Source organism: Petromyzon marinus, chromosome 80, assembly GCF_048934315.1.
Source record: "Petromyzon marinus isolate PM22_M1 ecotype Great Lakes invasive population chromosome 80, UKy_Petmar_22M1.pri1.0, whole genome shotgun sequence".
Classification (NCBI taxonomy): domain Eukaryota; kingdom Metazoa; phylum Chordata; class Hyperoartia; order Petromyzontiformes; family Petromyzontidae; genus Petromyzon; species Petromyzon marinus.
In genome coordinates, this window is record NC_133746.1 from 492894 (window position 1) to 517001 (window position 24108).

General features: G+C 50.8%; 1 long non-coding RNA gene across 1 annotated transcript; it reads left to right on the forward strand.

The window, feature by feature from the left end:
* Nucleotides 1–15218: 15218 nt before the first annotated feature.
* Nucleotides 15219–21179, forward strand: LOC142907591 (uncharacterized). The gene is made up of 2 exons (XR_012931109.1): nt 15219–15732; nt 20508–21179. It is a non-coding gene; the product is annotated as an uncharacterized LOC142907591 (long non-coding RNA).
* Nucleotides 21180–24108: the final 2929 nt, after the last annotated feature.

The following is a 24108-nucleotide window of genomic DNA, read 5'->3' on the forward strand; positions in this document are numbered from 1 at the left end:
ATTCGCCCGATGCTCCCTTTGCTCATGACATCGTAGAGGCTCTTCCTGGCACGACAACGACAACGACGACGTTAAAACCCCTTTCCCGTTCCGATGACGTGCGCAGGGCGACCCCCAACCCGGACCCCAAATCGACTGTGCCACTCGGTTAGTTTTGGGGGGGGGGGGAGGGGGTCAGGAAACTCCTCGTCGCTCCGCGGTATTCATCCGCGTCGTCGCCGCGCTGCACTAGCGCCGAGAGAACTAACGCGCACAAAACATTGCCGCGCGTGAAATATTTAATGATAATAATTTCATTATGATTTTATTATAATTTCACCGTGATTATGTTATTACAATTTATATTTTATTATTTCATTACTAGCATTTTATTACTATCATATCACAATTTAATAATAAATGTATTATTATTACTTTATTGTCGACCTTTCTTAATTTTAAAGTTTGTTTCATGTTGGGAAGTATGCTAAACATTTCGAACAGAAACACATATTCACAAATTTCCCTTTTATATATATAGATTCTCATGAAAAAAGTTTAATGTGTGATTCATGGGGAGCGTTTCCGTGAGTCGCGTCTTCCGCAACCCGGGGGACTTCCTGCATCTGCTTTGTCCCCACGGTGTTCTGCGATTGTCGATAATGCAGCGGTTCGCCATGCTGAGCTGCTTGACCCACGGGGGCCACGTGGACGCGTGCTGCTCGACTTCCCAGAGCTTTGGATACTCAGTTGCCAAACAAATTGTGATTGTAAAATTGTCATATTAATTGTTGCATAAATTAATTATCAAAATAGCAATTAAATAAGTTACGTCTTCGATGAAATTAATTGATTTAACGAGGCGAGACATCTTTTGATGAATTGTTAACTATCTTTAAACTCATTAAACAAACTGCAAAATAAGTTAATTATGAAAATTATTAAATAAAGATATTGGGGAACAAATTAGAAAATTAATCACCCCCCTACTTTGCGCAAGAGCACAGAAGTGTGGTCACCACATCTGTGCCTCTTTATAAGGAACGGAAGAGGTGGAATTCTCCACAAAATCTGGCTGTCGCCTGATGAAGCTGGTTGTAATTACTGGCGAAATGTCGTACTCAGAGATTGTAAATGTTGTGGCTTGGCTGTCCAACACACCGTTGTGCTGTACCATTATACTACACTATACACTACACTATACACGACACTACTATACACTACACAATAGTGCTGTACTAGTAACGAATTGGCACGTTCTGTTTGCGTGACCACCCTTACTAGTTGGCTGTGTCGAGTGATGGCGGGTTTAACGACACAACATTTATATATTTACGTGATCTAACCCAAACATACCTCTATATTGGATGATATTGGTCGCAAAAGCCCTCCGTGTAAAACTCAATTAATAAATGTGATAAATCGATAAATCTAGTTGTTTGATCAAATATTAAATAAATATTAATTCCGAAATAAATCAACTATCGAACGGAGCAATGGACACGCACGTGGGTGGGTGGTGGGGGGTTGGGAAGGTTCACGTACTTCAAGAGCTCGACGACGAGGCAATTGTGTCCACGGAATTCGAACGTGTCCAGGACCCGGATGACTCCGTAGCGCTCATCGCTGGCCCTGCCCTGCAGCTTCTTGGCCACCTCCAGCTCCGTCCTCTGGCGGGCCGCTGTCGAGGAGCTGCGCAGCGGGAGGGGGAAGGCCACGAAATCAACGGTGACTCTGTGTGGGTGACTCTGTGTGGGTGACTCTGTGTGGGTGTCTCTGTGGGTGACTCTGTGTGGGTGACTCTGTGTGGGTGTCTCTGTGTGGGTGACTCTGTGTGTGTGACTCTGTGTGTGTGACTCTGTGTGGGTGACTCTGTGTGGGTGTCTCTGTGTAGGTGACTCTGTGTGGGTGTCTCTCTGGGTGACTCTGTGAGGGTCTCTGTGCGTGACTCTGTGGGTGACTCTGTGGGTCTCTGTGGGTCTCTGTGGGTGTCTCTGTGGTTGACTCTGTGGGTGACTTTGTGGGTGACTGTGGGGGTCTCTGTGGGTGTCTCTGTGGGGGTCTCTGTGGGTGACTGTGGGGGTCTCTGTGGGTGACTGTGTGGGGGTCTCTGTGGGTGACTTTGTGGGGGTCACTGTGGTGGTCTCTGTGGGTGACTCTGTGGGGGTCTCTGTGGTGGTCTCTGTGGGTGACTCTGTGGGGGTCTCTGTGGGTGACTGTGTGGGTCTCTGTGGGTGTCTCTGTGGGGGTCTCTGAGGAGGTCTCTATGGGTGGCTCTGTGGGGGTCTCTGAGGGTCTCTGGGTCTGGGTGTTCTGTGGGTCTCTGTGGATCTCTATGGGTCTCTATGGGTCTGTTAGTTTTTAGTTCATAGTTAGCAATAGTTATGCGGCAGTTATTATTTTGTTAGTTCATATTTAGCAGCAGGTTTATATCAGTTAGTATTCCGTTAGTTTATAGTTAGCAACAGTTTTATGGCAGTAAAATGTTGTTAGTTTAAAGTTAGCAGCAGTTTTATGGCAGTCAGTATTTTGTTAGTTCATAATTAGCAGCAGGTTTATGTCAGTTAGTATTTTGTTAGTTTATAGCTAGCAGAAGTTTTACGGCAGTTAGTATTTTGTCAGCGAGTCCATAGTTAGTGGCAGTTTCACGGCTTTGCCTCCAATCATTAATGATCATTTTCCGAGAGTGCGGGCCACCCCGAAAGGCCCTCTGACTCACCACAAGGGCAGCGACAGCATCTTGACGGCCACGAGCGTTTTGGTTTTGTGGTCGAGGCACTGCAGCACCAGGCCCTGGCCTCCCTCACCGATCATCTTCTGCACCTCATAACGGTAGTGGAGCTGTTCCTTGCAGACCTAGGAGGCGAAGGAGGAGGCGGAGGCCTGTAGTCAGAGTCATCGCAATCGGAGCTGCCACCACCGAGCCTAACGCTCGGTGGTGGCAGCAGCAGTCGGGGCTTCCAGGACCGCCATTATCTACCACGGAGGTTTCATTTTGCTTGGGTGTTAGATCGCGGAAATGTATAAATGTTTCGTTAAACTGCCGAATGCTTGACTTAACGCTTTCGTGACTGCAGGAATTAATATTCTTGGGTCTTTTGGTAAAGTCACGTAGATAGGTTCAAAGAAAATAATAAAAAATAACAGAAAACTACAACATTTCGATCGCAATGCAAGCGGTCGTCTTCCTGTTATTTTTTTTTATTTTCTTTGAACCTATCTAAAGTATGTTACTTTACCGAAAGACCCAAGAATACCAAATTGCGTTAAAACTTGGGGGAGTTGTTCGCCTTTTTGCGTTTATCCATCTAACACTGGGTAGTGAGACACGGGGAGTGAGACACTGGTGGTGAGACACTGGTGATGAGACACTGGGGGTGAGACACTGGTGGTGAGACAGGTAGTGAGATACAGGTAATGAGACACTGGTGGTGAGACACTGGTGGTGAGACACTGGTGGTGAGACGCAGGTTGTGAGATGCTGGTTGTGAGACGCTGGTGGCGAGACGCTGGTGGCGAGAAACTGGTGGCGAGACACTGGTGGCGAGACACTGGTGGTGAGACAGGTAGTGAGATACAGGTAATGAGACACTGGTAGTGAGACACTGGTGGCGAACAACTGGTGGTGAGACCCAGGTATTGAGACTAGGCCCGAAAGAAGGCTGTTCTCTCTGGTGTAGACTAATCAGTTTCAAAGGCAATGCCACATATTATCAGAGCATGTTGTTGTTTGGATGTTCACCACCAGCATGTGTTTTATTTCCAGAAAGGCTGCAGCCTATTGTTATGCTGTTAAAGGCTCCACCACTGAGCTGCTATGTAACTCTTCTTGTTCAAAAGCGACCTGGCCATCTCAAATCATTGCTCAACGAAGTGGCCTTATCATTACCACCGTGTTGAAATGTATAGCGGAAGCCAATTGCTCTCAACGTGTGGTGACGTTGATTATAAATGTGGAAGGAAAGAAAATGGGGGACCCGGAGAGAAATCCACGCAACCACGGAGAGAGATAGAGATGCAAACTCCAAATATACAGCAGGCGTCAGGGTCGGTATCCAACCCACGACCTTCTGTATACCAGGCGAGGGAGTTAACATCTCCTGGCCACTGTGGCCGACGTTATAGTGAGTGGATTAGCCAAAGTTTGCTACATACGGCGTGAAATAACTTTAACACATACACAGAGACCCATATCCTGAGAGACCCAGAGAGACCCACAGACACTCAGACCAACAAAGACCCACACAGATCCTTAGACACCCACAGAGACCCCCAGAAACCCATAACACAAAACCTTAACTGACTGTCTGTGTCTTGTGGTGGTGGCAGATTAGAAATTTATACTCATGCCTTCTAACCCAACAAAAACCTCTGTGGGTGTCTAATGGTGTCTCTTTGGGTGCCTCTGTGGGTCTCAATAGGAGTGGGTCTCTGTGGGTCTCTATGGGTGTCTCTGTGGGTCTCTGTGGGTGTCTCTTTGGGTCTCTGTGGGTCTCTATGGGTGTCTCTGTGGGTGTCTCTGTGGGTGTCTCTTTGGGTCTCTGTGGGTATCTATGGGTGTCTCTTTGGGTCTCTGTGGGTATCTCTGTATCTCTGTGAGACTCACAGGGATGTAGTTGTTGTTTTCGTCGTCGTAGCTGTCGTTGTTGTTGCCGCCCCGGGGTTTGCCGACCTTGTCCACAGTGAAGAACCATACTTGTTTCATGGCCGCCAGCTCCAGCTTCTGGCGATGACTCAGCAAGGGCCCAAAGAGATCCAGGATCTCTGCACACGTGACAACAACAACTAAACTTTGAACTATTCTGTTTTTTTTACATGCCAGGTAAGAGCTACATCGTCATCCTCATCAACATATTCACGTGGAGACTCATCACTCAACTCAGACCCACAGAGACCCACAGAAACCCATACTCGTATCGAACCATAGAGACCCACAGAGACCCATAGAGACCCATACTTATATAGATCCATAGAGACCCACAGAGATCCATGCTCATATCGAACAATAGACACCCAGAGGGACCCATTGTAAAACTAAACTATATGTATATATATTTTCTTATATTGGCAGGTAAGGCCCCACCGAAGTGGCTGATATCATCATCATCATCACGTGGAAATATATCGCGGCAGCCAAATACTATATACCCATGTAACATGCCCACCATGACAACCCCCATCCAATATGGCTGACGTGACATCCCCCATGCAACATGGCCATCAGGACAGCCCTCATGCAACATGGCCGCAATAAAGTCCCCCTTGCAACATAGCCGAAGTTACATCCCTCACGCAACATTGCTGCCGTGACATCCCCCATCTCACATGGCCACCATGACAACCCCCATGCAACATGGCCGCTGTGATATCCCTCATGCAACGTGGCCATCCTATAGACTGCCATGCATCATGGCCACCGTGAAATCCCCCACGTAACATGTCCAGAGTGACGTCCCCCATGCAACATGGCCATAGTAATTTACCCCATGCAACATGGCTGCCGTGACATCCCCCATGCAAAATTGCCACAATGAAGTCACCCGTGCAACATGGCTGCCATAAAGTCCCCTAAGCAACATGGCCACCGTGAAGTCCTCCATGCAAAATGGCGGTAGTGACTTCCCCCCATTCACCGATGGACATGTTTGCTCACTGCTGTTCTCACCTCGAGGCGATTTACTGCGGATAGGGCCGGTGCCGGCTGCTGACAGCGCGCTCCACGTGTTGTCAGAGACTCCCTCCCTCCTTCTCGCTCCAGCTTGGCTCGTCTACACGCACATACATACACGAAAACAATATTGGGAGTAGGCTCCTCTACACACACAGACGTCAAATAAACAGTAGGCCTCAGGGTCGGGGTCGAACCCACGACCTCCTGTATACCAAGTGAGGTTGTTAACATCTCATAGCCACCATGGTGCCACAGAGTAGTGTACAGGCATCACAAACACTCACTACATCTCGCGGAGGATCGTTCCACGGTTCGGTTCGCAAGTGCTAGTTGTAAGTCGATGTTAAAAAATATATATTTCATGGAAGCTCGTTCATAAGTGTGGGTGGTGTTTGTAAGTGTGGGTGGTGTCGTAAGTGTGGGTGGTGTTCGTAAGTGCTGGTGGTGTTAGTAAGTCGAGTGTAGGGGCCCATGCGTACCTCCATGGTGCTGATGCTCAGAGTGGCTTTGCTCACGCAGCAGTCCCCAAGGTCTCTGTGTGGAAAGCTGTGAGTGGGGGGGGGGGGGGGTGGGAGGGGGTGGAGATGGTGTAGAGAGTCACAACACGAACTCACATCCTCACCACTGTCCTACATCCCCCCAACAGGAACCCCCCATCCTCACCACGAACACACAACACGGACTCACATTATCACCACAAACTCACATGGACTCACATCCTCACCACGGACCCAGCCTCACAAATAAGCAACAACACGGACCTACAAACTTAACACAAACCCACAAGACGGACCGACACACTCACCACGAACCCACAACATGGATCTACACACTCACCACGGACCCACACACTCACCACGAGCCCACAACACCGACCCACACACTCACCACGAGCCCACACACTCACCTCGTCAAAGGTTTGGCACGGATGGCTTCAGCAGAAGTTGGACGAAGATGATGAAGCTGAAGCAGCTGAAATTTGAGAAGCGGCCGTTTCCTTCACTCCCGTCTCGAACTGTGAGGAAGCACGTGGTGTTGCGACGTCACCGTTGCTGTCAGCCACGCCCCTACGAGTGACGTGCCAGTGCGAGACCACGCCCCCGGAAGCCGCCTCCCGCCCCGCCTCTTTCGGCGACCCCCACCTCCACCCCCAGCTTCTACTTCCGCTTCCGGTCGGGGCGAATGGCGGGAAAAATCTGAACCCTGTCTGGGCATCCTCGAGGTTGACTCAGCCTGAAGATGCCGACACGGGGCTCTGTGTGAGGTGAGTCTGTGTGTGTCTGTGTGAGGTCAGTCTGTGTGTGTCTGTGTGTGTCTGTGTGTGTCTGTGTGAGGTGAGTCTGTGTGTATCTGTGTGTGTCTGTGTGTGTCTGTGTGAGGTGAGTCTGTGGGTCTCTGTGTGTGTCTGTGTGAGGTGAGTCTGTGTGTGTCTTAGAAATATGTAACAACTAAGCTTGTGCCGGAGGCCCCGGGGGGCCAGGCGTCTATGACGTCTCCTGGCCAAACCCCAATTGGCGGAGCCAGGAGATTGAATACCTACCCTCGGGGCTACTCCAGAAACAACGAAAAGCCACTACGGTTGGCCACGTGGAATGTTCGAACGCTCACTGCAGAGGAGAGGCTGCCACTCCTCTGTCGGGAGCTGGACCGGTACCGCCTGGATCTATGCGGCATTCAGGAGGTCCGGTGGACCGGCTCTGGCTCCTGCCACCATGAGGGGTGGACAGTCCTCTACTCGGGGCAGCAGACTGCCAAACAACAGGGTGTGGGTCTTCTTTTGAACAAAAGAATGAAGGGGGCGTGGGAGCGTGGCGGTGAGGTGTGGGAAGCTGTAAGCCCCAGGCTACTTTGGGCTCGCCTTCCCATCAACCGGAGGCGAGGAATGGTGGTCGTGGTTACTTATGCCCCCACCGAAGATGAACATCCGTGGAGGGATGCAGGCAAAGCCGATGAGTCAGATGCCTTCTATGACCTCCTGTCACAGGTGCTGGCTAAAGTGGCCCCTCGGGATAGAGTCATCATGTTGGGTGACTTCAATGCCCGAGTTGGTCATGATACCGGCACCTGGTCTGGAGTGATTGGAGGGCATGGGCCAGATCAGCTCAATAACAACGGTAGGAGGCTGCTAGATTTTTGTGCAGCCCATGGGCTTGTAATTACCAACACGCTGTTCCGGCATCGGCGCATCCACACAACATCATGGATGCATGCCGGGTCCAAGCAAGAACATCTGCTGGACTACATAGTGACGGACCAGCGAATGCGAGCCCATGTCCTTGACACCAGGACCTACCGTGGAGCTGATCTACCCTCTGACCATCGACTAGTCATCTGTAAGATGCGCCTGCCATTCTTCCACTCCGGTGGTGGGTGTACACCCAGGACCCCATTCCAACCTAAAGTGGCCTGGTCTCAGTTATCTGATGAAAGTTGCAAGCGAGAATTTCATCATCGCTTGCGGCTGGGATTGGCATCGTCCCCGACTCCTCCTGATGTCGAGGGTAAATGGGCGAGGTTTAGGACTGTGACTCATGCAGCTGCAATGGCTGCTTTGGGTACGCGGTCCAGACCTCCCCAGACACCCTGGATGACAGAGGAGTTGTTCACGATGGTTGAGAAAAAGCGACAGGCCCACTGTCATCGGCTACAGAATCCCACATCAGAGAATGAGGAGGCTTACCGCAGCCTTCGCTCGGAGGTTCGGAGAGCCGTGAGGCGCTGCAAGGATGGGTGGTGGTCGCGGGTTGCTGAGGAGATGGAGTCTGCCTCAGTGGCCCGTGATCACAAATCTCTATTTAACTCCATCAAAAAAGTAACCTGCAGCGCCACACCTATTACCATCATTAGGGGAAAAAACGGTGATCCAATTTCCGACCCCCAGGAACAGGTTCGCAGATTTGCTGAGCATTTCTGTGAGGTCCTGGGGGAGGGAAAATCCCTCAGCCAGGAAAACATCGTGGCACAAAGTGAGGATGACCCTGCTGAGGCTGCGGTGCCTCAAATATTGGATGAAGTCACCCCCTGTGAGTGGCTGGCTGAGGTGCCATCTGCTGAGGAAGTATTGAAGGCGATCCGGAGTCTGAGACCAGGAAAGGCAGCGGGCAGAGATGATCTCCCAAGCGAAATGCTGAGGGAGGGTGGCGTTTGTGCACAGACTGCCCTATATGACATCATAACAACAGTCTGGACCACTGGACGGGTTCCGCAGGATTGGAAGGATGCCCTGGTGGTCCTCCTTTTTAAGAAGGGGGACCGCACAGACTGTAACAACTACAGGGGCATCTCACTCCTCAGTGTGCCGGGAAAGGTCCTGGCAAGGATTATTCAGCATCGCCTTGCCAGGCACGCTGAGGAGAGGCTTGCGGAGCCCCAATGCGGTTTCAGGAAAGGGCGGTCCTGCACAGATGCCATATTTTCTGTCCGTCTGCTACAGCAGAGGTGTAGGGAATTCCAACAAGACCTACATCTCTGCTTTATTGACCTGGTCAAGGCCTATGATACCATCAGTAGGCCTGGGCTCTGGGTCGTTCTTCGTGCTTTTGGAGTACCTGACCCTCTGCTCACGATCATTAAAGACCTTCATGATGGTGAACGGGCCCGGGTAAAACTACGTGGCCGGGAGTCAGAGCCATTCCCTGTACACCTTGGGGTGCGACAGGGATGTCCTCTGGCTCCCACATTATTTAACATCTATTTTGACCACGTAGTTCGTGAAGCCTTCAATAGCTGTACCGGGGGAATCTCCATATGGTACAGATATAATGGGAGGCTAATCGATGCCCGGGTGCGGTCAAGGGATGGCTCCCTATTGCTCAACCACGTTATGTATGCTGATGACTTGGTAATAGCTGCTCAGTCAGAGGAGGAGTTGGAGACGCTGCTGCTGAGACTGGAGTGTGCCACTAAGAGGTGGGGCCTTACCATCAGCCCCACCAAAACTAAGCACCTGCCTGGGTATTTTGTACCATCGGACACTCAACCCCCACAACTCCCAATCGGTGATGGGGCAGTTGTGGAGAGAGTGGAGAGTTTCCCATACCTGGGCAGTGTGCTTATGACTGGCTCCAGTTTAACAGCAGAGGTCTCACTCCGAATCAGTCGAGCGGCAATATCTTTTCATCGGTTGCGTAACGCTGTGTGGAAGCTACCTGGTCTGTCGCTCCGCACTAAGCTTCAGGTCTTCTCGGCCACGGTCATTCCCTCCCTTCTCTACGCTTGCGAAACGTGGACCCCCCTAATGGAACATCTTCGCCGGTTAGAAACATTTAGGCTGGTCTGCCTACGATCCATCCTGGGTTTAACCAGACTGGATTGTGTGAGGAGCTCACACATCCTTGAAAGATCTGGGCAGGGTCCCATCGGTGAGCTCCTCCGGCAGGCAAGGCTGCGATGGCTGGGTCATGTAGCCCGCATGCCCAGCCACCGCATGCCGAAACAGCTTTTGTTTGGCCGGATTGAGGGGGCTAAGCGGGCGCGGCACGGGCTAGAGAAGAGATGGAGTGATGTGGTACAGGAGGACGTGGAGCTGAGTGGACTTGCCGATGACTGGTACCAGCGGTGTCAAGATCGGCCTCTGTGGAGGAGGCTCGTGAAGGATGCTACTGGGCAGTTGGAGGCAGTCGCCCTCCAACAACAACGGAGGGCGGAGGAGCGACGCTCACAACAACGAGCGGAGCGCCGGGTGGCTAAAGCACAGCAGGTTGGCACAGTAGGGGGCACAGGTGGTGCATCAGCCAGTCATCTCAGTCAGTCGACCCGTGGCACCTGGGTCTGCCCCGTGACCTCCTGCCAGCGGGCGTTCGACACTTCACGTGGCCTCAGGGTGCACATAGCCTGGCACAAGCATCGTGGTGACGTCACCGCCACTTAGTGGCGAATGGCGGTTGTTGTTGTTGTGTGTGTCTGTGTGAGGTGAGTCTGTGGGTCTCTTTGGGTGGTGAGTCTGTACGTCTCTGTGGGTCTCTGTGGGTCTCTGTGTGTTGCGAGTCTGTGGGTCTCTGTGGGTGTCTGTGTGTGGTGAGTCTGTGGGTCTCTGTGTGGTGAGTTTGTGGGTGTCTGTGTGAGGTGAGTCTGTGTGTGTCCGTGTGAGGTGAGTTTGTAGGTGTCTGTGTGAGGTGGGTCTGTGGGTGTTTGTGTCTGTGTGTGTCTGTGTCTGTCTGTGTCTGTCGGTTGCGTAACGCTGTGTGGAAGCTACCTGGTCTGTCGCTCCGCACTAAGCTTCAGGTCTTCTCGGCCACGGTCATTCCCTCCCTTCTCTACGCTTGCGAAACGTGGGCCCCCCTAATGGAACATCTTTGCCGGTTAGAAACATTTAGGCTGGCCTGCCTACGATCCATCCTGGGTTTAACCAAACTGGATTGTGTGAGGAGCTCACAAATCCTTGAAAGATCTGGGCAAGGTCCCATCGGTGAGCTCCTCCGGCGGGGAAGGCTGCGATGGCTGGGTCATGTAGCCCGCATGCCCAGCCACCGCATGCCGAAACAGCTTTTGTTCGGCCGGATTGAGGGGGCTAAGCGGGCGCAGCACGGGCTAGAGAAGAGATGGAGTGACGTGGTACAGGAGGACGTGGAGCTGAGTGGACTTGCCGATGACTGGTACCAGCGGTGTCAAGATCGTCCTCTGTGGAGGAGGCTCGTGAAGGACGCTACTGGGCAGTTGGAGGCAGTCGCCCTCCAACAACAACGGAGGGCGGAGGAGCGACGCTCAGAACAACGAGCGGAGCGCCGGGTGGCTAAAGCACTGCAGGTTGGCACAGTAGGGGGCACAGGTGGTGCATCAGCCAGTCATCTCAGTCAGTCGACCCGTGGCACCTGGGTCTGCCCCTTGACCTCCTGCCAGCGGGCGTTCGACACTTCACGTGGCCTCAGGGTGCACACAGCCTGGCACAAGCGTCGTGGTGACGTCACCGCCACTTAGTGGCGAATGGCGATTGTTGTTGTCTGTGTGTGGTGAGTCTGTGGGTGTCTGTGTGAGGTGAGTTTGTGGGTGTGTGTGTGAGGTGAGTGTGGTGAGTCTGTCGGTCTGTGTGTGTCTGTGTGAGGTGAGTCTGTGGATCTCGGTATCGTGAGTCCGTGAGTGTCTGTGTGAGGTGAATGTGGGTCTTTTTGTGAGGTGAGTTTGTGGGTCTCTGTATTGTGAGTTTGCAGGTCTTAGTGTGGTGAGTGTGGATCTCTCTGTGTCTGTGTTGTGAGTCTGTGGGTCTCCGTGTGGTGAGTGTGTGGGTCTTAGTGTGGTGAGTCTGTGGGTCTCTGTGTGATGAGTTTGTGGGTCTCTGTGTGGGGAGTGTGTGTGTGTTTCAGTGTGGTGAGTGTGTGGGTCTCTGTATGGTGAGTCTGTCGGTCTCTGTGCTGAGTGTGTGTGTGTGGGTCTCTGTGTGGTGAGTGTGTGGGTCTCTGTGTGGTGATTGTGTGGGTCTCTGTATGTTGAGTCTGAGTCTCTGTGGGTGTCTATACATTTACACACGATGATGATGATGTTATCAGCTACTTGGTTGAGCTTCTGTCATTTGTCATAGCCAGCACTACATATCTCGTTACCTGGAAAAATCTATATCGTTTAGTTTAGTATTTGGGTTTCTATGCATCTTTGTAGTTCTCTGTGTGTGTCTCTCTGGGTGTCTGCGGGTCTCTGAGGGTCTCTATGTATGACTAAGGATCTCTGTGTCTCTATGGGTCTCTGTGTATCCCTAGATCTCTGTGTGTCTCTATCGGTCTCCATGTATCTCGATGGGTCTCAATGTCTCCCTGTCAGTCTCTATGTATCTCTATGTATCATTATGGGTCTCTATGTATCTCTATGGGTCTCTGTGTGTCTCTATGTATCTATGGATCTCTGTGTGTCTTTATCGGTCTCTATGTATCTATATGGGTCTCTGTGTGTCTTTATGTGTCTCTGTGTATCTATGCATATTTGTGTGTCTCTATCGGTCTCTATTTGTATGGGTCACTATGTTTACTAGTGGTCTCTATGTATCTGTATGGGTCAATATGTATCTCTATAGGTCCCTGTCCGACTCAATGTGTCCCTGTCGGACTCTATGTATCCCTTTTGGAGTCCATGATTCTCTTTGTATCTCTATGGGTCTCTGTGTGTCTCTATATGTCTCTGTGTATGTATGGATTTTTGTGTGTCTCTTTCGGTCTCTATCTATCTCTATGGGCCTCTGTGTGTCTCTATGGGTCTTTATGTATCACTATGGGTCTCTGTGTGTCCCTATAGGTTTCTATGTATCACTATGGGTCTCTGTGTATCTCTGGATCTCTCTGTGTCTCATTTGGTCTCTGTATTAATGGGTCTCTATGTATCTCTATGGGTCTATATGTATCTCTGTGGGTCTCTACATATCTCTATGGGTCTCTATGTATCACTATGGCTCCTTGTTTGTCTCTATGGGTCACTTTGTATCTTTATGGGTTTCTATATTTCTCTATTGGTCTCTGTGTATCTCTGGATATCTTTGTGTCTCTATCGGTCTCTATGTATATCTATGGGTCTCTATGTGTCCCTGTCGGTCTCTATGTTTCTCTGGTCCTCTGTGTATCACTATGGGTCTCTATGTATCTCTATTTATCTCTATGTATCTCTATGGGTCACGGACCTACACACTCACCACGAACTCACAACATGGACCCACACACTCACCACGCACCTACATCCTCACCACGGACCCACACACTCACCACGGACCCACACACTCACCAGGAACCCACAAGAAGGACCCACAACACGGACCCACACACTCACTACGAACCCACAACACTGACCCACACACTCACCAGGAACCCACAAAACGACCCACACACTCACCACGAACCCACAATACGGACCCACACACTCACCACAAACCCACAACACTAACCCACACACTCACCAGGAACCCACAAAACGGACCCACACACTCCACGAACCCACAACACTGACCCACACACTCACTAGGAACCCACATCACGGACCCACACACTCACCACGAACCCACAACATGGACCCACACACTCACCACGAACCCACAACACCAACCCACAAACTCACCAGGAACCCACAACACGGACCCACACACTCACCACGAACCCACAACACCGACCCACACACTCACCACGAACCCACAACACCGACCCACACACTCACCAGGAACCTAAAAAACGGACCCACACACCACGAACCCACAACACAGACCCACACACTCACCACAAACCCACAACACCAATCCACAAACTCACCAGGAACCCACAACACGGACCCACAAACTCAACATGAACTCACAATACGGACCCACACACTCACCACGAACTCACAACATGGACCCACACACTCACCACGCACCTACATCCTCACCACGGACCCACACACTCACCACGGACCCACACACTCACCAGGAACCCACAAGAAGGACCCACAACACGGACCCACACACTCACTACGAACCCACAACACTGACCCACACACTCACCAGGAACCCACAACACTGACCCACACACTCACCACGAACCCACAATACGGACCCACACACTCACCACAAACCCACAACACTGACCCACACACTCACCAGGAACCCACAAAACGGACCCACACACTCCAAGAACCCACAACACTGACCCACACACTCACTAGGAACCCACATCACGGACCCACACACTCACCACGAACCCACAACATGGACCCACACACTCACCACGAACCCACAACACCAACCCACAAACTCACCAGGAACCCACAACACGGACCCACACACTCACCACGAACCCACAACACCGACCCACACACTCACCACGAACCCACAACACCGACCCACACACTCACCAGGAACCTAAAAAACGGACCCACACACCACGAACCCACAACACAGACCCACACATTCACCACGAACCCACAACACCAATCCACAAACTCACCAGGAACCCACAACACGGACCCACACACTCAACATGAACTCACAATACGGACCCACACACTCACCACGTTCCCACAACACGGACCCACACACTCACCACGAACCCACAACACCAACCCACAAACTCACCAGGAACCCACAACACGGATCCACACACTCACCACGAACCCACAACACGGACCCACACACTCACCACGAACCCACAACACCAACCCACAAACTCACCAGGAACCCACAAAACGGACCCACACACTCACCACGAACCCACAACACCGACCCACACACTCACCATGGACCCATAACACGGAACCACACACTCACCATGAACCCACAACACAGACCCACACACTCACCACGAACCCACAACACCAATCCACAAACTCACCAGGAACCCACAACACGAACCAACACACTCACCACGAACCCACAACACGGACCCACACACTCACCACGAACCCCCACCACCAACCCACAAACTCACCAGGAACCCACAACACCGACCCACCCACTCACCACGGACCCACAACACGGACCCACACACTCACCACGAACCCACAACACGGACCCACACACTCACCACGAACCCACAACACCAACCCACAAACTCACCAGGAACCCACAAAACGGACCCACACAATCACCACCAACCCACAACACCGACCCACACACTCACCACGAACCCACAACATGGACCCACACACTCACCAGGAACCCACAAGATGGACCCACACACTCACCAGGAACCCACAACACGGACCCACACACTCACCAGGAACCCACACAACTCACCTCGTCAATAGTTTTGCTCGGATGGCTTCAGCAGAAGTTGTTCGAAAGGCGACGATGATAAAGCTGAAGCAGCTGAAGTTTAAGAAGCTGCCGTCTCCGTCATGCCCGTCTCGTACTCTGAGGAAGCACGTGGTGATTGCGACGTCACCGGTGCTGTCACACTGCGAGGGACGTTACCACGCCCCCTTCAGCCACGCCCCTCCGAGTGACGTGACGGTGCGAAACCACTCCCCCGTAAGCCGCCTCCCGCCCCTCCTCTTTTGTCGACCCCCCACCTCCACCCCCAGCTTCTGCTTCCGCTTCTGGTCGGGGCGAATGACGGCGATGGCGGGAAAAATCTGAACCCTGTCTGGGCCTCCTCGAGGTCAACTCAGCCTGAAGATGCCGACAAGGGGCTCTGTGTGAGGTGAGTCTGTGGGTGTCTGTGTGTGGTGAGTCTGTGGGTCTCTGTGTGAAGTGAGTCTGTGGGTCTCTGTGTGTGTCTGTGTGTGGTGATTCTGTGTGTGTCTGTGTGTCGTGAGTCTGTGTGTGTCTGTGTGATGAGTCTGTAGGTCTCGTTGTGGTGAGTGTGGGTTTCTCTGTGTCTGTGTAGTGAGTCTGTGGGTCTCTGTGTGGTTAGTCTGTGGGTCTCTGTGTGTGTCTGTGTGAGGCGAGTCTGTGTGTGGTGAGTCTGTCTGTGTCTGTGTGAGGTGAGATTGTGGTTCTCTGTGTGAGGTGAGTTTGTGGGTCCCTGTGTGATGAGTCTGTGGGTCTCTGTGTGATGAGTCTGTGGGTCTCTATTTGGTGAGTTTGTGTGTGTCTGTGTGTGGTGAGTCTGCGGGTCTCTGTGTGAGGTGAGTCTGCGGGTCTCTGTGTTGTGAGTCTGTACGTCTCGGTGTGGTGAGTGTGGGTTTCTCTGTGTCTGTGTTGTGAGTCTATGGGTCTCTGTGTGGTGAGTCTGTGGGTCTCTGTCTGAGGTGAGTCTGTGGGTCTCTGTGTGTGTCTGTGTGAGGCGAGTCTGTATGTGTCTGTGTGTGGTGAGTCTGTGTGTGTCTGTGTGTGGTGAGTCTACGGGTCTCTGTGTGAGGTGAATCTGTGGGTCTCTGTGTGATGAGTCTGTGGGTCTCGGTGTGGTGAGCGTGTGGGTATCTGTGTGGTGAATCTGTGGGTCTCAGTGTGATGAGTCTGTTGGTCTCTGTGTGGTGAGTGTGTGGATTTCAGTGTGGTGAGTGTGTGGGTATATTTGTGGTGAGTCTGTGTGTCTCTGTGTGGTGAGTCTGTGTGGTGAGTCTGTGGGTCTCTGTGGTGAGTGTGTGGGTCTCTGTGTGGTGAGTTTGTGGTTCTCTGTGTGATGAGTCTGTGGGTCTATGTGTGAGGTGAGTCTGTGTCTGTCTGCTTGTGGTCAGTCTGTGTGTGTCTGTGTGTGGTGAGTCTACGGGTCTCTGTGTGTTGAGTCTGTGGGTCTCTTTGTGGTGAGTGTGTGGGTCTCTGTATGGTGAGTCTGAGTCTCTTTGGGTGTCTATACATTTCCACACGATGATGATGATGATGTTATCAGCCACTTGGTTGAGCTTCTTTCGTTTGTAATATCCAGCGCTACATAGCTCCTTACCTTTTAAAATGTATATCGTTTAGTTTAGTATTTGGGTCTCTATGTATCGTTGTGGGTCTCTGTGTGTGTCTCTGGGTGTCTGTGGGTCTCTGGTGGTCTCTATGTATGACTATGGGTCTCTGTGTCTCTATGGGTCTCTGTGTATCTCTGAATCTCTGTGTGTCTCTATGGGTCTATATGTATCTCTATGGGTCTATATGTAACATTCTGGGTCTCTATGGGTCTCTGTGTTTCCATGGATATCTGTGTGTCTCTTTCGGTCTCCATGTATCTGGATGGGTCTCTGTGTCCCTGTCAGTCTCTGTATCTCTATGGGTCTCTATGTATCATTATGGGGCTCTGTGTATCTCTGGATCTCTGTGTGTCTCTATCGGTCACTATGTATATGTATGGGTCTCTGTGTGTCTCTATGTGTCTCTGTGTATCTATGGATCTCTGTGTGTCTCTATCGGTCTCTATGTATCTGTATGGGTCTCTGTGTGTCTCTATGTGTCTCTGTATCCATGGATTTCTGTGTGCCTCTATCTGTCTGTGTATTTGTATGGGTCTCTATGGGTCACTATGTTTACTAGTGGTCTCTATGTGTCTGTATGGGTCACTATGTATCTCTATAGGTCCCTGTCGGACTCAATGTGTCCATGTCAGACTCTATGTATCCCTTTCGGAGTCCATGACTTTCTTTGTATCTCTATGGGTCTCTGTGTGTCTCTATGGGGCTCTGTGTGTCTCTATGTGTCTCTGTGTGTCTCTATCGATCTATATGTATCTCTATGGGTCTCTATGTCTCACTTTAGGTTTCTATGTATCTCTATGGGTCTCTGTGTATCACGTTGGGCCCTCTGTGTTTCTCTATCGGTCTATGTGTATGTCTATGGGTCTATCTCTAGATCTCTGTGTCTCTATCGATCTCTATGTATCTCTATGGGTCTTTATGTATCACTATGGGTCTTTGTGTGTCCCTATGGGTTTCTATATATCACTATGGGTCTCTGTATCTCTGGATCTCCCTGTGTCTCATTCGGTCTCTGTATCACTGTGGTTCTCTTTGGGTATTTTTGGGTCTCTGTGTATTTCTATGGGTCTCTATGTATCTCTGTGGGTCTCTGCATATCTCTATGGGTCTCTATTTATCACTATGGGTCATTTGTATAATTATTGGTTTCTATGTATCTCTATGGGTCTCTGTGTGTCTCTATGGTTCTTTGTGGGTCTCTCTGTGTCTCTGTGTATTCCTTGATCTCTGTGTGTCTCTATCAGTCTCTACCTATGTGTATGGGTCTCTATGGGTCACTATGTTTACTATTGGTCTCTATGTGTCTGTCTGTATGGGTCACTATGTGTCTGTATAGGTCCCTGTCAAACTCTATGTATCCCTTTCGGACTCCATGATTCTCTTTGTATCTCTATTGGCCTCTGTGTGTCTCTATGTGTCTCTGTATCTATGTATCATTGTGTGTCTCTATCGATATATATGTATCTCTATGGGTCTCTACAGTGAGGGAAAGCGTATTTGATCCCCTGCAGATTTTGTACGTTTGCCCACTGACGAAGAAATGATCAGTCTATAATTTTAATGGTAGGTTCATTTGAACAGTGAGACAGAATAACAACAACAAAATCCAGAAAAACGCATGTCAAAATGTTATAAATTTAGTTTAATTTTAATGAGGGAAATAAGTATTTGACCCCTCTGCAAATCATGACTTAGTGCTTGGTGGCAAAAACGTTGTTGGCAAGCACAGTGGTCAGACGTTTCTTGTAGTGGGCCACCAGGTTTGCACACATCTCGGGAGGGATTTTGTCCCACTCCTCTTTGCAGATCTTCTCGAAGTCATTAAGGTTTCGAGGCTGACGTTTGACAACTCGAACCTTCAGCTCCCTCCACAGATTTTCTATGGGATTAAGGTCTGGAGACTGGCTAGGCCACTCCAGGACCTTAATGTGCTTCTTCTTGAGCCACTCCTTTGTTGCCTTGGCCGTGTGTTTTGGGTCATTGTCATGCTGGAATACCCATCCACGACCCATTTTCAATGTCCTGTCTGAGGGAAGGAGGTTCTCACCCAAGATTTGACGGTACATGACCCCGTCCATCGTCCCTTTGATGCGGTGAAGTTGTCCTGTCCCCTTAGCAGAAAACACACCCCCAAAGCATAATGTTTCCACCTCCATGTTTGACGGTGGGGATGGTGTTCTTGGGGTCATAGGCAGCATTCCCCCTCCTCCAAACACGGCGAGTTGAGTTGATGCCAAAGAGCTCCATTTTGGAGCTCTTTGGAAATCACAGTTTGAACAGTGAGAGACAGTATAACAACAACAAAATCCAGAAAAACGCATGTCAAAAATGTTATAAATTGATTTGCAATTTAATGAGGGAAATAAGTATTTGACCCCCTCTCACCGCATCAAAGGGAGGATGGACGGGGCCATGTACCGTCAAATCGTGGGGGAGAACCTCCTTCCCTCAGCCAGGGCATTGAAAATGGGTCGTGATTGGTATTCCAGCATGACAATGACCCACAATAAACGGCCAAGGCAACAAAGGAGTGGCTCAAGAAGAGGCACATTAAGGTCCTGGAGTGGCCTTGCCAGTCTCCAGACCTTAATCCCATAGAAAATCTGTGGAGGGAGCTGAAGGTTCGAGTTGCCAAATATCAGCCTCGAAACCTTAATGACTTGGAGAAGATCTGCAAAGAGGAGTGGGACAAAATCTCTCCTGAGATGTGTGCAAAGCTGGTGGCCAACTACAAGAAACGTCTGACCTCTGTGATTGCCAACAAGGGTTTTGCCACCAAGTACTGCCATGTTTTGCAGATGGGTCAAATACTTATTTCCCTCATTAAAATGCAAATCAATTTATAACATTTTTAACATGCGTTTTTCTGGATTTTTTTGTTGTTATTCTGTCTCACTGTTCAAATAAACCTACCATTAAAATTTAGACTGATAATTTCTTTGTCAGTCGGCAAACGTACAAAATCAGCAGGGGATCAAATACTTTTTTCCCTTACTGTATCACTATGGTTCTCTGTGTATTGCTATGTGTCTCTATGTATCTCTATGGGTCTCTGTGTATCTCTATGCATCTCTATGGGTCTCTGTGGGTTTCTATGTATCACTATGGGTCTCTATGTATCTCTATGGGTCACTATTTATCTCTATGGTCTCTGTGTATCTCTATGGGTCTCTATCACTATGGGTTTCCTGTGTCTCTATGGGTCACTATGTATCTCTATGGGTCACTATGTATCTTCTATGGGTCTCTGTGTATCTCTATGGGTCTCTATGTATCACTATGGGTTTCTATGTATCACTATGGGTCTTTATGTATCTCTATGGGTTACTATTTATCTCTGGTCTCTGTGTATCTCTATGGGTCTCTATCACTATGGGTTTCCTGTGTCTCTATGGGTCACTATGTACCTCTATGGGTCACTATGTATCTTGTATGGGTCTCTGTGTATCTCTATGGGTCTCTATGTATCACTATGGGTCTCGGTGTGTCTGTATGGGTCACTTTGTATCTCTATGGGTCTCTATGTATCACTATGTCAGTTGGAAAGGGGACTGACCAACATAATCTTCTGTCATAGCTTCATGAAGATGGTGATCATGCGCAAGAATTGCACGAAGATTTCAAGCTTCCCTGTATGTTTGAAAGGGCAGGGTCTTGATGGGGGTGAGGTACCTCAGCACTGATCAATGTGTCAATGAGACCTGCATGAATGGTTTCTCTCATCCATAGGGAAATGTGAGCATGAGGAAGGCGACGTTTTTGCCACCCAATGGTGTGCAAGGTGCTGCTTGTCCATTCAAAGACGCCGACTTTGTTGGTCGTAATGCGCATCTCATGATGCTGTGGCTTGCAACGTTTGGTCGTACATGTCACGTATATCGTTTATTGTTAAATTGGAAATCACAGTTCCTGTGATCACTGTTACATTGTTTTTAGAACTTTATTTTGGTGATTTCAAAAAGGTTCTGGTTTAGCCATATTTGTTTGTTATAGTACACAGAGTTAGACTGGTAACTGTATTCTAAATTGTCTTATGGTTGTTATTGTTTGACTTGCATCCCACTGGGATTTTTGCACACAGCGTTGATACGCGGTGCTTTTTCTGGAAGACTGCGTTTTTCCTGGATTTTTCTGTTGCGCGTAGTCACTTTAAGACGTTTATTGTTCATGTTTTTGTTTGTTGTGGTTGCACCCGATTCAAGAATCGAATGCCTCACAGGGCTAGACCTAATAAATGAACTGAACTATGGGTCTCTGTGTCTCTATGGATAAGCGTGGTTTCTTATGCAAACTGGGGAATTTGGTGGGCGCTTAACATGGGAGCCTATGGGAGCTCTATGGGAGTTTGCCGGCGAGGGCGATTGTAATGTGCAGTGCGGATAGGTAGTGAAGCTTACGTCATGTAGGGAATGTGGAGGGAGGGTAATGTGAGAGCCTATGGGAGCTCAATGTGTCGCTGCTGGCAGGTCACGGGACAGACCCAGCAGGTGCCATGGGTCGACTGCTGTGCCAGGCTAGGTACAGGAGGAGGTCACGGGACAGACCCAGCAGGTGCCATGGGTTGACTGCTGTGCCAGGCTAGGTGGAGGAAGAGGTCACGGGACACACCCAGCAGGTGCCATGGGTTGACTGCTGTGCGAGGCTACGTGCAGGTGGTCACGTGACAGACCCAGCAGGTGCCATGGGTTGACTGCTGTGTCAGGCTAAGTGCATGTGACGACAAACATCTGGGCAGTTGCTTCTGCTGATGAGACACGGAGCTGGGCCGACTCCAAATATACAGCAGCAGGCATGGTCAGGGTCAGGATCGAACCCACGACCTCCTGTACACCAGGCGAGGTAGTTAACATCTCATCAGGGTCGGAATTGAGCCCACGACCTCCTGTGTACCAGGCGAGGTAGTTTACATCTCATCAGGGTCGGAATTGAGCCCACGACCTCCTGCGTACCAGGCGAGGTAGTTAACATCTCATCAGGGTCGGAATTGAGCCCACGACCTCCTATGTACCACGCGAGGTAGTTAACATCTCATCAGGGTCGGAATTGAGCCCACGACCTCCTGCGTACCAGGCGAGGTAGTTAACATCTCATCAGGGTCGGAATTGAGCCCACGACCTCCTGCGTACCAGGCGAGATAGTTAACATCTCATCAGGGTCGGAATTGAGCCCACGACCTCCTATGTACCAGGCGAGGTAGTTAACATCTCATCAGGGTCGGAATTGAACCCATGCCCTCCTTTATACCAGGCAAATCACCTGAGACCCTAGGCAGCAGCAACTCGCCACAACAAACACAACTGCAACGTTCTGTTGAGTCCGCTTATTTATTAACAACAACAATCGATAAACAATGGTCTAGAATCTAGATATATATGTACACATTATTACATTATAACTTATTTTGTATCTCTATCCTAACTCTTCACACGCGCACGTGGCTAGGCTGGCTGTAGTCCATTGTGTGGTGAGTGTGGGTGGTGAGTGTGGGTGGTGAGTATGGGTTGTGTGGGTGGTGAGTATGGGTTGTGTGGGTGGTGAGTGTGGGTGGTGAGTGTGGTGAGTGTGGGTGGTGAGTGTGGGTGGTGAGTGTGGGTGGTGAGTGAGTGTGGGTGGTGAGTGAGTGTGGGTGGTGAGTGAGTGTGGGTGGTGAGTGAGTGTGGGTGGTGAGTGAGTGTGGGTGGTGAGTGAGTGTGGTGAGTGTGGGTGGTGAGTGAGTGTGGTGAGTGTCAGTGGTGAGTGTGGGTGGTGAATGTGGGTGGTGAGTGGGTGGTGAGTGTGGTGAGTGTGGGTGGTGAGTGAGTCTGGGTGGTGAGTGTGGGTGGTGAGTATGGGTTGTGTGGGTGGTGAGTGTGGGTGGTGAGTGTGGGTTGTGTGGGTGGTGAGTGTGGGTGGTGAGTGTGGGTAGTGAGTGAGTGTGGGTGGTGAGTGAGTGTGGGTGGTGAGTGTGGGTGGTGTGGGTGGTGAGTGAGTGTGGTGAGTGTGGGTGGTGAGTGAGTGTGGTGAGTGTGGGTGGTGAGTGTGGGTGGTGAGTGGGTGGTGAGTGTGGTGAGTGTGGGTGGTGAGTGTGGGTGGTGAGTGTGGGTGGTGAGTGAGTGTGGGTGGTGAGTGAGTGTGGGTGGTGAGTGAGTGTGGGTGGTGAGTGAGTGTGGGTGGTGAGTGAGTGTGGTGAGTGTGGGTGGTGAGTGAGTGTGGTGAGTGTCAGTGGTGAGTGTGGGTGGTGAGTGTGGGTGGTGAGTGGGTGGTGAGTGTGGTGAGTGTGGGTGGTGAGTGAGTCTGGGTGGTGAGTGTGGTGAGTGTGGGTGGTGAGTGTGGGTGGTGAGTATGGGTTGTGTGGGTGGTGAGTGTGGGTTGTGTGGGTGGTGAGTGTGGGTGGTGAGTGTGGGTAGTGAGTGAGTGTGGGTGGTGAGTGAGTGTGGGTGGTGAGTGTGGGTGGTGTGGGTGGTGAGTGAGTGTGGTGAGTGTGGGTGGTGAGTGAGTGTGGTGAGTGTGGGTGGTGAGTGTGGGTGGTGAGTGGGTGGTGAGTGTGGTGAGTGTGGGTGGTGAGTGAGTGTGGGTGGTGAGTGTGGGTGGTGAGTGAGTGGTGAGTGTGGTGAGAGTGGGGGGGTGAGTGTGGGTCGTGAGTGTGGGTGGTGAGTGCGGTGAGTGCGGTGAGTGTGGTGGTGGTGGTGCTGCTGCTGCTGCTCGTGGTGGTGGTTGCACCGATTCCACCACCACCACTCCGCTACTCTGCCGTGGGCCGTCCACCACAGAGGAGCAGGCGGCCGAAGAGCGAGCGGAGTGAGCGGAGCGCCTTGCCCACACGCGCCAGGACCCCTCGCTCCCTCTCCTCCTCCTCTTCCTTCTCCTCTTCCTCCTCCTTCTCTTCCTCTTCTTCATCCTTCTTCTCTTCATCCTCCTTCTCCTCTTTATCCTCCTCCTCGTTGTTGTCATCCTCCTCCTGCGTCTCCACCACCTCCGTCCTCTCTCCAAAGGTCTGGGTGAGCAGTGACGATGGTGATGGGAGCTTCTCCTCCGGCTCCGCTCTGTGGAGAGAGGCAGCAACACCACAGCAGCGCATCATCGTCATCATCATCGTCGTCATCATCATCGTCGTCATCATCGTCATCATCATCGTCGTCATCAACATCGTCATCATCATCGTCATCATCATTGTCATCGTCGTCGTCATCATCATCGTC